General features: G+C 35.0%; 1 protein-coding gene across 2 annotated transcripts in view; it reads right to left on the bottom strand.

The window, feature by feature from the left end:
* Nucleotides 1-11,198, bottom strand: part of KIF6 (kinesin family member 6) — a 369,189-nt gene that overhangs the window by 230,454 nt on the left and 127,537 nt on the right. The gene's annotated exons all lie outside the window — the stretch shown is intronic.

Below are 11,198 nucleotides of genomic sequence, written 5' to 3'. Positions count from 1 at the left end.
CCATTTTCAGTCAGTGTTGGCTCAATTTGACGCTATCTATGCAGATCGTTCATTTCTATCTTGCCATAGCAATTCTCTTATTATTATTTAATCTTATAATGCCCTCTTCTTAGTAAGGGTTGCGCTTCTCTGCTTCTATTTGCCTGATAGTCACTTCACTCCTAATTATGCTCTTTTTTTTTTTGTTCTTTGTCTTTTGTGTTTTTTTTTGGGGGGGTCATTTTTTTTTAGGTGAGCTCACCCCTTTCTGTATTTCTTGTAGTGCAGGCCTCGTAGTGGAGCATTCCCTCAATTTAATTTTTCTACTTCTGGAAAACTCTTAATTTTTCATTCATATCTAAAGGAAAGCTTAGCTAGATACATTAGTCTAGGCTAGTAGTTTCTTTCACTTAATAGTTTAAATATTTGATTCCATTCTTTTCTGGCTTGTAAGGTCTGCGCTGAGACGTCTGAGGATAATCTAATGGGTTTTCCTTTATACGTCACCATTTTCTTCTCCCTGGCTGCCCTGAGATTTCTGTCTTCGTCATTGACTTTTGATAATTTTAATACAATGTATCTTGGTGAAGGCCTTTTTGGGTTGAGGTAACTGGGTGTTCTGTTGGCTTCTTAAATTTCAAGCTCTAGCTCATTCCTTAGTTTTAGGAAATTCTCGTCAACTATTTGTCTGAAAATGCTTTCTAATCCGTGCTCCTTTTCCTTGCCTTTGAGAATGCCCATTATTCTTATGTTTCCTCTCCTGATGGTATCAGCTAGTTCTTGTATTTCTCTTTCACTATTTTTCATTCTTCGGTTTCCCTCTTCTTCCTTCTGATTTATTTCTAGATTTCTGTCTTCGATATCACTGATTCATTTCTCCATTTGGTCGAGTCTATTTCTCAAGCTTGCCATTTCATTTTTCAACTCTTGCAGTGTGTTTTTTATCTCCAGAAGTTCTATTTGGTTCTTTTTGAGAGTTTCAATCTCTTTGCTCTGCTCATCCAGTTGTTTTTTCAATTCCTAAAATTGTCGATATGACTTGTTTCAGAACTCACTGAGTTTTTTCAGAAATACCATCCTCAATTCTCTGTCATTTAAGTTGCATATTTCTATGTCTGTAAGCTTATTTTCTGGAGATTTTTCTCTTTCTTTCTGAGATGCCTTGTCACCTTGGTTGTTCATGATGTTTAATGGACTATTTCTCTGCCTGGGCATTAATGGAAGTGTATTCTGTTGTTTTTCTAGAAAGAAGATTTATTATATAACGATCTCTCTTTAGCCTGCTGCAATAAAGGCACTTTTCTTTTGGGTTCCAGTAGATGGCATCTAAGCCTCTTGGATCCCTGTTTTATATAATGCCTTAATAATTCCTTTATATAATGCCTTTATTTTCTTGTAGATATTTAATCACTCTTGCTACCCTCAGTTTCAGCCCTTGTCAGTGTTATCAACAGTTTTAGTAGCGTTTGCTCAGATTCCCCTGAAGCTCCGCCACTGGATGCATGGAACTCACAAACTCTCCCAGGCAGGGCTATTCAGGGAAGTTGCTGCACCTTCTTCCCTCCCCCTGCCCCTCTCCCTACAGGTAGCTCCAGTGGCTGCAAATCCAGCTTCTTTGTTTCTCCCAGCCCACTGCCCGACACCCAGGGTTCTGACCTGTGGTAGCTCTTATGTGCAGATTCCATACTCAGACGTGATGGTGTTGCAGTTTGGGTAATTTTTTGTTGAGTTTTAGATGTTCAGCTTATTGTTGTTTCAAGAAGAGAGATCTGGGGACATCTTTCACTCTGCCATGTTTCCTTTCAGTAATTAATTAATTGACTGAAGTTGACTTGCTGTTTGAAATTTAACCTGTAAAATTTGCTTAACTTTCTGGGTCAATTTAATGGATGCCAACAACTACTTTGTAAAACCTAATTACTTCCACTCTGAGCCCGCCTTGTCGTCTCTGGCCGCGAACACGAACACACACAATCAAGCTGCGCTGCCACTGCCGCTACTCCCGGTGTCTGCGCCAAGCGCCGGGTCACCGACTCTGGCCATTAGGTTTTAAAGCTATTCTAATAATTGTGCAGTATTATCACATTAAGGTTTTAATTTGATATCCCTCATGACTAATAATGTTGATCTTTCATGTCCTTATTTGCTATCTGTATATCTTCTGATATGTCTGTTGAAATATTTTGTCCATATTATTGTTTGTCTTATTATTAAATTATGATGATTCTTTAAAGTATTCTGGATACAGGCTTTGTTACATATATGTTTTGAATATGTTTTCTCCCAGTCTATATTTTTTATACTTTCTTAACAGTATCTTTTAGAGAGCAGACACTTTAAATTTTGATGAATCCAGTTTATCATTTTTTTTTCTTTTATGGTTTGTGTTTTTTATGTTCTATAAATTTTTTGCCTAACTCAAAGTCACAAAGTTTTTCTCCTATCTTTTCTTTTAGAAGTTTTTATATTTTAGTTTTACATTTAGGTCTATGATTCATTTCAAATAAATATCTGTATATGGTGTAAGGTATGGGTTGTTATTCTTTTACGAAGCTGTTTTATCTCTCTTTGCATTTCTGTGAATTTCAGAAGTAGCTTGTCAATTTCCATACACACACACACACAGACTTTTGGAATTTTGATGGGATTGCATTACATCTATAGATCAATTTTGAGACAACTTATATCATAGCACTAAATAGTCTAATCCATGAATATGGTATATCTGCATTTATTTAAATGTTCTTTGATTTTTACATCAACATTTTAAGGTTTTCAGCATACAAATCTTGCACACATTTTGTTAGACTTATATTCTTAAGTATTTTATGTTTTTTTTGATGCTATTGGAAATGAAGCTGGCTTTTTATTTCAATTTCTAATAGTTTGTTGCTAGGATATAGAAATACAATTGAGTTTGTATATTGACCATATATCCTACAACCTTGCTAACCTCTTTTTATTACTTCTAGTAGCTTTTTTTGTAGATTCTTTGGGGCTTTCTACATAAGCAATCATGTTGTCTGTGAATAAGATAGTTTAATTATTTCCTTTCTAATTCTTTATATCTTTTACTTACTTTTCTTGCCTTATTGCACTGACTAGATCCCTTAATATGATAATGAATAGAAGCGGTGAGAAAGAAAATCTTTGCCTTGTTTCTAATTAGGGAGAAAGAATTCATTCTTTCACTGTTAATTATTATATTATCTATATATTTTTTGTAGATACACTTTATGAGGTTGTGGAAAGTTCCCTTGTATTCCAATTTTACTGAGAATTTTGCCCAGGAGTAGACATTGAATTTTGTCAAATGCTTTGTCTATATCGATTGAGATAACCAAATGGGTTTTGTTGTTGTTTAGTTTGTCGATATGGTGAATTACATTGATCGACTTTTGAATGTTAAACCAATCTTGCGTTCCTGAGAAAATCCTCACTTGGTCATGATTTATTATCTTTATATTTTGTTGGACTCAATTTGCAAACATTTTATTAAGTATATTTTATCCATGAGGGATGTTGGTTTACAGTTTTCTTGTAATATATTTGTCTTTTTGTAATATTAGGGCAACATTGGCCTTGTAAAATGAGTTGGGAATTATTCTCTCCTTCTTTGTTTTCTGGAGAAGTTTGTGTTTAATAGCTATTATTTATACTTTAAATGTTTGCAGAATTTTCAATGATGCTATCTGAGTCTGGAGTTTTCTTTGTTAGAAGGTTTTTATTACAAAATAATTTTCTTATGTAGTTATAGGACTATTCAGATTCTCCATTTCTTTTGAGCGAGCTTTGTCTGTGTCTTTAAAAAATTTGTCAAATGTATCTAAGTTAGCAAATAAATTATTCTAAATCATTCATAATATTCCCTTGTTATCCTTTTAATGTCTCATATTTCTACATAGTTTACTATTACTACTCTGAGCCATAAAGGAAGGGAGATGTTTTTTTCCCATTGGAAAATATCTGAAAGTGCAATATTTATCTTTTTAAAATTTTATTTAGTTTCAAGTATATAATACATTGATTAGACATTTATATAGTTTATAAAACAATCCCCCTAATTGCTCTTTCTCTCCAATGGCTCTCCACCTAGCCATTACATTAATGCTATCTGCATTCCCCATGTGGTGCTCCCCATTCCTGCGACCATCTGTCAACTGCTAATTTGTACTTCTTTAACCCTTCACCCCATTCTCCCACCCCTCAACCTCCCTCCCTTCTGGCCATCACCAGATTGCCCTCTATATTTGTGAGTCGTTTTTGATTAGTTTGTTCTTTTTATTTCTCAGATTCCACATATAATTGAAATCATATGGTATTTATCTTTCTCTGTCTGACTTATTTCACTTAGCATAATAACCTCTAGGTCCATCCATGTCATTGAAAATGGTAGGATTTCATTTTTTTCAATGGCTGAGTAATATTCTATTGTATATATGAACCATAACTTCTTTATCCAATTGTCTGTTGATGGGCATTTAGGCCGCTTTCATATCGTGGCTATTGCAAATTGTGCAATATTTAATTCTATATAAATAGGTACAATGGGAGGGAATGGGGGTAATGTGGCTAAATAAAAACATAAATTCAGTTGGCAAACTGTCTACAGTAAGTTTGAGTGTAGGGAGATGTGGTTCTGTAGATCCTGATTATTTCCTACTTCAAATCAGATCAGAGAATTTTGGAGTGGATTTTTGGTCTTCACTACAGTATTATATCAATTCAATATCAGTCCTCCCAAATTTATATCTTCAGTCTCAATCTTCAATTCTCAATTTCAGAATTCAACCCATACATTCTATATTCCTTCATTATGTTAAGAATTTAACATTTCTTATCCTCAACCAATTCCTTTTCCTACTTTTTTCATTCCTTGATAACTGTTTTAAGTCTTGAGCTTTTACTATTCTCCCTTCTTTATATTTTATATTTGTAACTATCACTTCTACTGAGTCTTCGTCAACAAAATCTCTCACATTTGTCTCTTCCTCTATTTTCACTGTCATTACTTGAGTCTTTTCCCTCATCATCATTCCTAACCTGATTGAGGTAGCTTTCTGATTTCTCACTCCTGCTGATTCTATTCATTACTATCAGAGTAGTAGCCATAAAAAAATCTTCATAATGTAAATTCTTTCATGGTCACCCTAATAAAATTAAGACTCTTGTTTTATTTTTCTCTTTGTACTTTCTGCTCTCTGAAATGCTCTGTATTTTAGTAATTCATCTTGTTTATTATCTCTCTCCCCACTAGAATAAAGCTCCATAAAGCAAGGCCTTTGTTCTGTTCATTCCTCCATTCTAGCACCTAGAACAGTGCCTAGTATAAAGAAAGATTACCATAAACATTACTGAATAAATGAATGAATTGCAATGCTCTCAAATCACAATGTTTCCTGGTCACCACTAAATAAAATAGTAGTGCCTCCACATATGGTTTTCATAATCCATCATGAAGTCACCATTTATCTTCTAATCCTGTTCTTCAATCCTTCCATAAGAATCTCAGGCTCCTGCCAGGCCAATTTCAGTCGGAGCCTCACTAGTGAGTTCTTCTTATATGCAAGCTCTCACACTGGCTCCTTGCTATTTTCTCCCTTCCTCATCACACTGTACATTCCCTCTCAGTACTACTGTTTATGTATTCCCTTTCATCTTAGAATAGTACCTTCTTCCTCTTGACATCCTTTAAGGATTATTTAGCTTGCTCAATGGGTGATATCTGCAACAACTCCCCCATTTCTGAATTCTTACATAATGATTTAGCTTTTCAGTATCATAATAAATGAGGAAATAATGTATTAAGCCATATGTAATAAAATGATATTAGATTTAAAAACATGAAAGAGTGGAAAGATAGCATTTAGTCCAATTCTCTCACTTTACACATAAGGAAACAAGCCTAGAGAACCATTAAAAAACTAATATGAGTAGAATTAGAACTATAAGTAAAGTTTTACAATTCTCAGTGTTCATTTATTCTTTCCACTAATATACGCTCTTACTCTGTTTTATATATACATATATACGTGCGTGTAAATGTGTGCATGTGTGTCTATGTATTACTTCCCCAATAAAACCGTAATTTCTTGAAATTATTTTTTGTATTCCTGAATCACCTAAAGCACCTATTAAAATGATTAGCATCCAGTAGGCGCTCAAAAAATTCAGGTTGAAGGATTTATTGACTTGCAAAATGTAACTAAGAGAAGTCAGAGAAAGACAAAAACTGTATGAACTCACTTATAAGTGTAAAATAAAAAATGTTTAACTCAAAGTAACACAGATTAGATTGGTTGTTGCCACAGGCTGATGGTTGGGGGAAATGGGGAGATGTTGGTCAAAGAATACAAACTTCCAGTTAAAAGATGAATTAGTTCTGAGGATCTAGTGTACAGACAGCATGGTGACTATAGTTAACAGTACTATATTATATACTTGAAGTTGCTGAGAATAGATCTAAAATGTTCTTACAATACACGTGTGTGCACGCACACACACACAAATGTACAAAAGTAACTATCTGAGGTGATGGATGTGTTAACTAGCCTTATTGTGGTAATCATTTCACAATACATATGTATATTAAATCATCACATTGTACACTTTAAATTTACACAATGTTATATGTCAATTATATCTCAATAAAGTTGAGGGGAAAAAAAAAAGAACAAGATCCAGATGTTTGGAAGTTTACTTTGGGCGGATTTAAGCCCATGAGATCCAACGCAATTCTATTTCAAAAGTAAACTGTTGCTATGCTGCAAATATTCTACTCATTTAGACTTGTGCCAGAATATAATGCTTCCATCCTAGCCAGAGAATTACAGGCTTATTTATTTTTTATTTTTTATTTTATTTTTTTACCAGAAGAAGAAAGAGGTATGTGTTTAGAGAATTAATCAGAATCAAATCTTCACCCAAGAAGTTCTATATAAACATTAACTTGGCTATACAGCCTTTATCCAGCTGTCTCTCTTCAAATTTACACAAGCCAATCCTCCCCCCCCAAAAGATGTAAACTAAAAATATTCCGATAATGATGCTGACATCTAAAATCCTCTTCAATTGAAGCATCCAAGTCAATGCAACAAATGTTTACATTAAGAACTGATATGTTGGGAAATAGTTCAAAAATTTTGATAGGACTAGACATCAACAGGCATCTTTATATTGTCCAATGCATATTACATAGAATATATTATCTATTAAATATCTGCTTTCTGACACCCTTCACAGAATCCTTGATGGGAATGTCCTTATGCCATAAACCCGGTTAGTATAAACCCAAGAATCAGCAGGACAGAGAAGCAGACCAGAGCAAGAACATCTGCCCTTTGTCCTGCCAGGCTGTGGGGCTCTTCTTTTCTCCAATAACACTATCCCCCACCCACTCTTGTTACCTGGGGATTCTGGGCACAATGAGAGGACTGAAGCTGATTCATATCCCTGAATAAATGTACTGGGACCCTAGAAGAAAAAGAAGCAGTCTAATGATATGAAATAGTAGTGCCACATTAGGGGCAAATTTTAATTGATCTCTTTTACATTAAGATGATAAAAGTCCCTTAAATCTGATGAATTTAAAGTTGTACCAATATTCAATTTAGCTAATTATGGCAAAACATAACTACAAAAACAATATAACAGAAATAATAACAAAAACATTATCTGAATAATCCACATTGTCAGTATGAATAAACACCAAAGTTACTAGATTGTTGTGAAAACATATGCTTTGCTTTGGCAGGGTGGATGCAGTTTGCAGCATTTATTCTCCCTAATTGCTGATCAGAAATCATTAATAAGATATAATGTTACTTAGTATATTTATCTTGACAACAGAGAAATCATTTCATTGGGAACTGTTGAAACTTACTTATCAACACACAAACTAATTTTACATAATTCCTGAACTCAAAAAATTAATCATTACTATCTCTGCAATCTCATGTTTTATTTAAATCTTTCATAACACTTACATTCTGTATCATAATTACTTGTGCTCATATCTGTCACTGAAATTAAACTGTGAAGCCCTTGAGAGCTGGATCCAGGTATTGTTCATCACCGTGTGCCTCAAAGGGCCTAGAATGGATTTTTGTGAGTACTAGAGGAACAATAAATGTTGAAACAATGAAAGAATGAATGAATGAACCAATTGCTCAGAAAAACTAACGGCAACCCTACATACTGTCTATATAGAACTTGTTCCAGTTGACATTTGTATATTTGTTATCTGTAGATCAAAGGAAACCAGTTCATAATCTGAGTCCTGCATTATTTTAAATCTGTTGTCACAATTTTATTTCTCTGCGTTCTACCCCCCAAACTCCTGTGAAAAGCACATTTGAATGTTGTCAATAACTTTTAAACAGAAATATCCATTTATATAATAAATGGCAAGTGAGTAAAAGATATAATGTAAATATAATACAAAATTAGGTATCATGAAGAAAGTATAAAAAAATTGTTCATTATTTCTTATACTTTATACCATTTTTCTTTTTGTGAAAGTAGTCTATGGGAGTCTTTTAAGAGATGATCTAGGGTGGTCATTCTTCTGTATGAAAGTTTTTGTATGTCTTAAAAACGCCTTTTATTTCACCTTCGCATTGAGTACTTATTTGGCTAGACTCAGAAATCTCCATTCGAAGTCCTTTTTTGTTTTATTTATTTATTTATTTTTGGCACTAGAGATTCTTGTTTTTAGAATTGCTGATAGGAAGTCTGCTGTTAATCAGATTCTTGACTGTTAATAATATTTTTCTTCTCTGATAACTTTTGGAATTCTTTTTTATATTTTAAGGTTCTAAAAGTTTTCTATAATATTATTATATTGCTTAGCACATGCCAACACTTTCGTTCTGAAGTCTTGTGTTGTTTTTTTTTTTTGTTTTTCAGTTCTAAGAAATTCTTAGATATCATTTCTTTAACTATTGGCTCCCCAGAGCTATCTCTATTTCTCCTCCAAAAACTATTTGTTAGATATTGGTGAATCCAGAGCTATTCTCTATGATTCTTTTAAACTTTTTATCTCTTTATCCTTTTATATTCTGGAAGAATTACTTCGTCTCGATCTTTCTTGCTCACAAATTTGCCCCTTCATTTTTCATTTTGTGATTGAGCCACCTATTAAATTCACAATCTCAACAATTGCATCTTTTTTCAAAATCTCTCGATTCTGCTTTATAAAAATCAAGATCCTATTGTTGTTTCATGGATATATTACTATCTTTTATATCTCTAAAGATACTAATTGCTCTTCTTGTAAAGTTTAGTTCTGAAGCCCTCCAAGCTTCCTGTTCTTGTCTTTCTCGATGTTGGCAGTAATTTTTTAGTAATTCATATTTCTAGTAATTCCAAACTGTGAGCTCTTATTTTCAAGATTCTTAGCAACTTCAGCTTGGGCAGCCAGTCGTAGATGAGGGGCTGAAGTAGCCATGGGTACCTGTTCTCTTTACTTTTCTCAGTGAGAACTAGGGATGGACAGAGCTATAGATAGCAGCTAGTAATCAGAGCTTATCCGGTCTCTCTTTGTCCTGGGCAACATAAGTTACCTGAGACCCTTCCCTATGTCTCTATCCTAAACAGGAACCTAAACACTGGGTAGAAAAGAGAAAAAGTGTGCAGAATTCATGGGACAAACTGCTCCCGCCACAATAGCTCTACCAAACCCTCATTGGCTGTTCCTGCTCTCTCCTCCTCCAAGTGCCACCACTTCTGGACTTGGAGACTTGATGATACTGTGCTCGTGTCTTGGGCTATCCTTTCTCTTGCCCATCTCAGCCGCACCTGTCAGTCTTGCAGGAATTCCTTGAACTCTCTAGTCCCTTGAGAAATTTACTTCTTGTTCTTGGGTTCTTGTTCTTGGCTAGAGATTCAAATGTTTCTTCATATCTGTTCTACAAGTCCCCCGATTTGGTGCACTGGAGGGAACCTGCAACATATACTTACTCAATCTGACATCTTGCAACCATCACATTCAGAATTTTACCCTTAAACTGTGCACTCCTGAGCCATATGCATGGCACACAGAAATTAGAGAAAACACTTGTACTGTTTGATATGCTGGTCATTTCCCTTTTTGCTCTTAGATCCAATTTCTACCCTTCTCTGACTCTGCATCATGGGAAACTACATTCCCTGACTCCTTTTACAACTGGCTTTTGGGTAAGTTCAGCCAACGGGAGGCACTAGGGGAAGACTAGAAGGGGAGATGAAGAAGAAGCTAGGGCTCCCTGCAGGAATTATGTCTCTCATAGCACCTGTGGCTCTTCAGTGGCCCTAGCTTACATCAGGCAGCATTCTCATGGTCTAGCTCCTGCTGGTCAGCTCCAGCCTTAGGCTTTGGTGACACAACCTTCTACCATTGTCCCTTTGGTCCTAAGGGTAGGAGCTCCTGCTGTCCCTGATCTCTGGGGTGCTGCATCATTTCCACAACACTATCTCCTGTGCCATACATTTAGTATATTACATTCCTTTTGTTGCAAGGCCTAGAATGATTTTATCTTCCTGGCTGGACCTTGACATGGAAATCAAAATTCTGAAGAGACATCTTCAAAGTTAATATTTGGTAATTCCTTTCTTTGAGGGGAAGGGAGCATCGTAGCAAAGAATTCTCAACTTGAGTTTTTCAATGTCTAAGATATTCCAAGTTATTTCAAGGAGTGACATGAAATTCTTTAAAATGTGAATCTGGGCAATATATTTCAGGTTAACTGCATTTATGCCACAAAGCAGTTTTGTAAGGAAAGCCTTAAGGGTCTATCATATTATTAAACACAGTGTTCTAGAATTAAGAAATGCTATACAGAGGAGCAAAAGCTTAGAGTATAACAGAAATCTTACTTGAATTTCACAAGCTTTAGACCTACCTCCAGGGCAGCCATGAAGTAGTTTAAAGAAAATACTTTTATTATCTCTATTATTTAGCATTTTCTCTGTTGAGAGAGGGTTAGGTGAAATGGCACTATATCTTTAGAAAAATCTTGTGTAGCTCTATTTCTTATTTGGAAATAGAAAATACCACTGCCTTCTAAGTCTAGTGCATTATTATTGCTCCACAAATGCTTAACAGGCAGCACAGAAGTAGCAAAAAGCCCACCACTGTGGCTCAAGATTAGAGAGAGTATGAGAGCCACATTGTGTCACTGATACGCCATATGGCTACACATCTGAAGGCTCTGAACATGCCGCCCTTGTGCAAAGCCCTG

This window comes from Pteropus alecto, unplaced genomic scaffold (genome assembly GCF_000325575.1).
Source record: "Pteropus alecto unplaced genomic scaffold, ASM32557v1 scaffold7, whole genome shotgun sequence".
Classification (NCBI taxonomy): domain Eukaryota; kingdom Metazoa; phylum Chordata; class Mammalia; order Chiroptera; family Pteropodidae; genus Pteropus; species Pteropus alecto.
The sequence above is the reverse complement of the archived record's forward strand: the minus strand, read 5'-3'. Positions and strand labels throughout refer to the sequence as shown.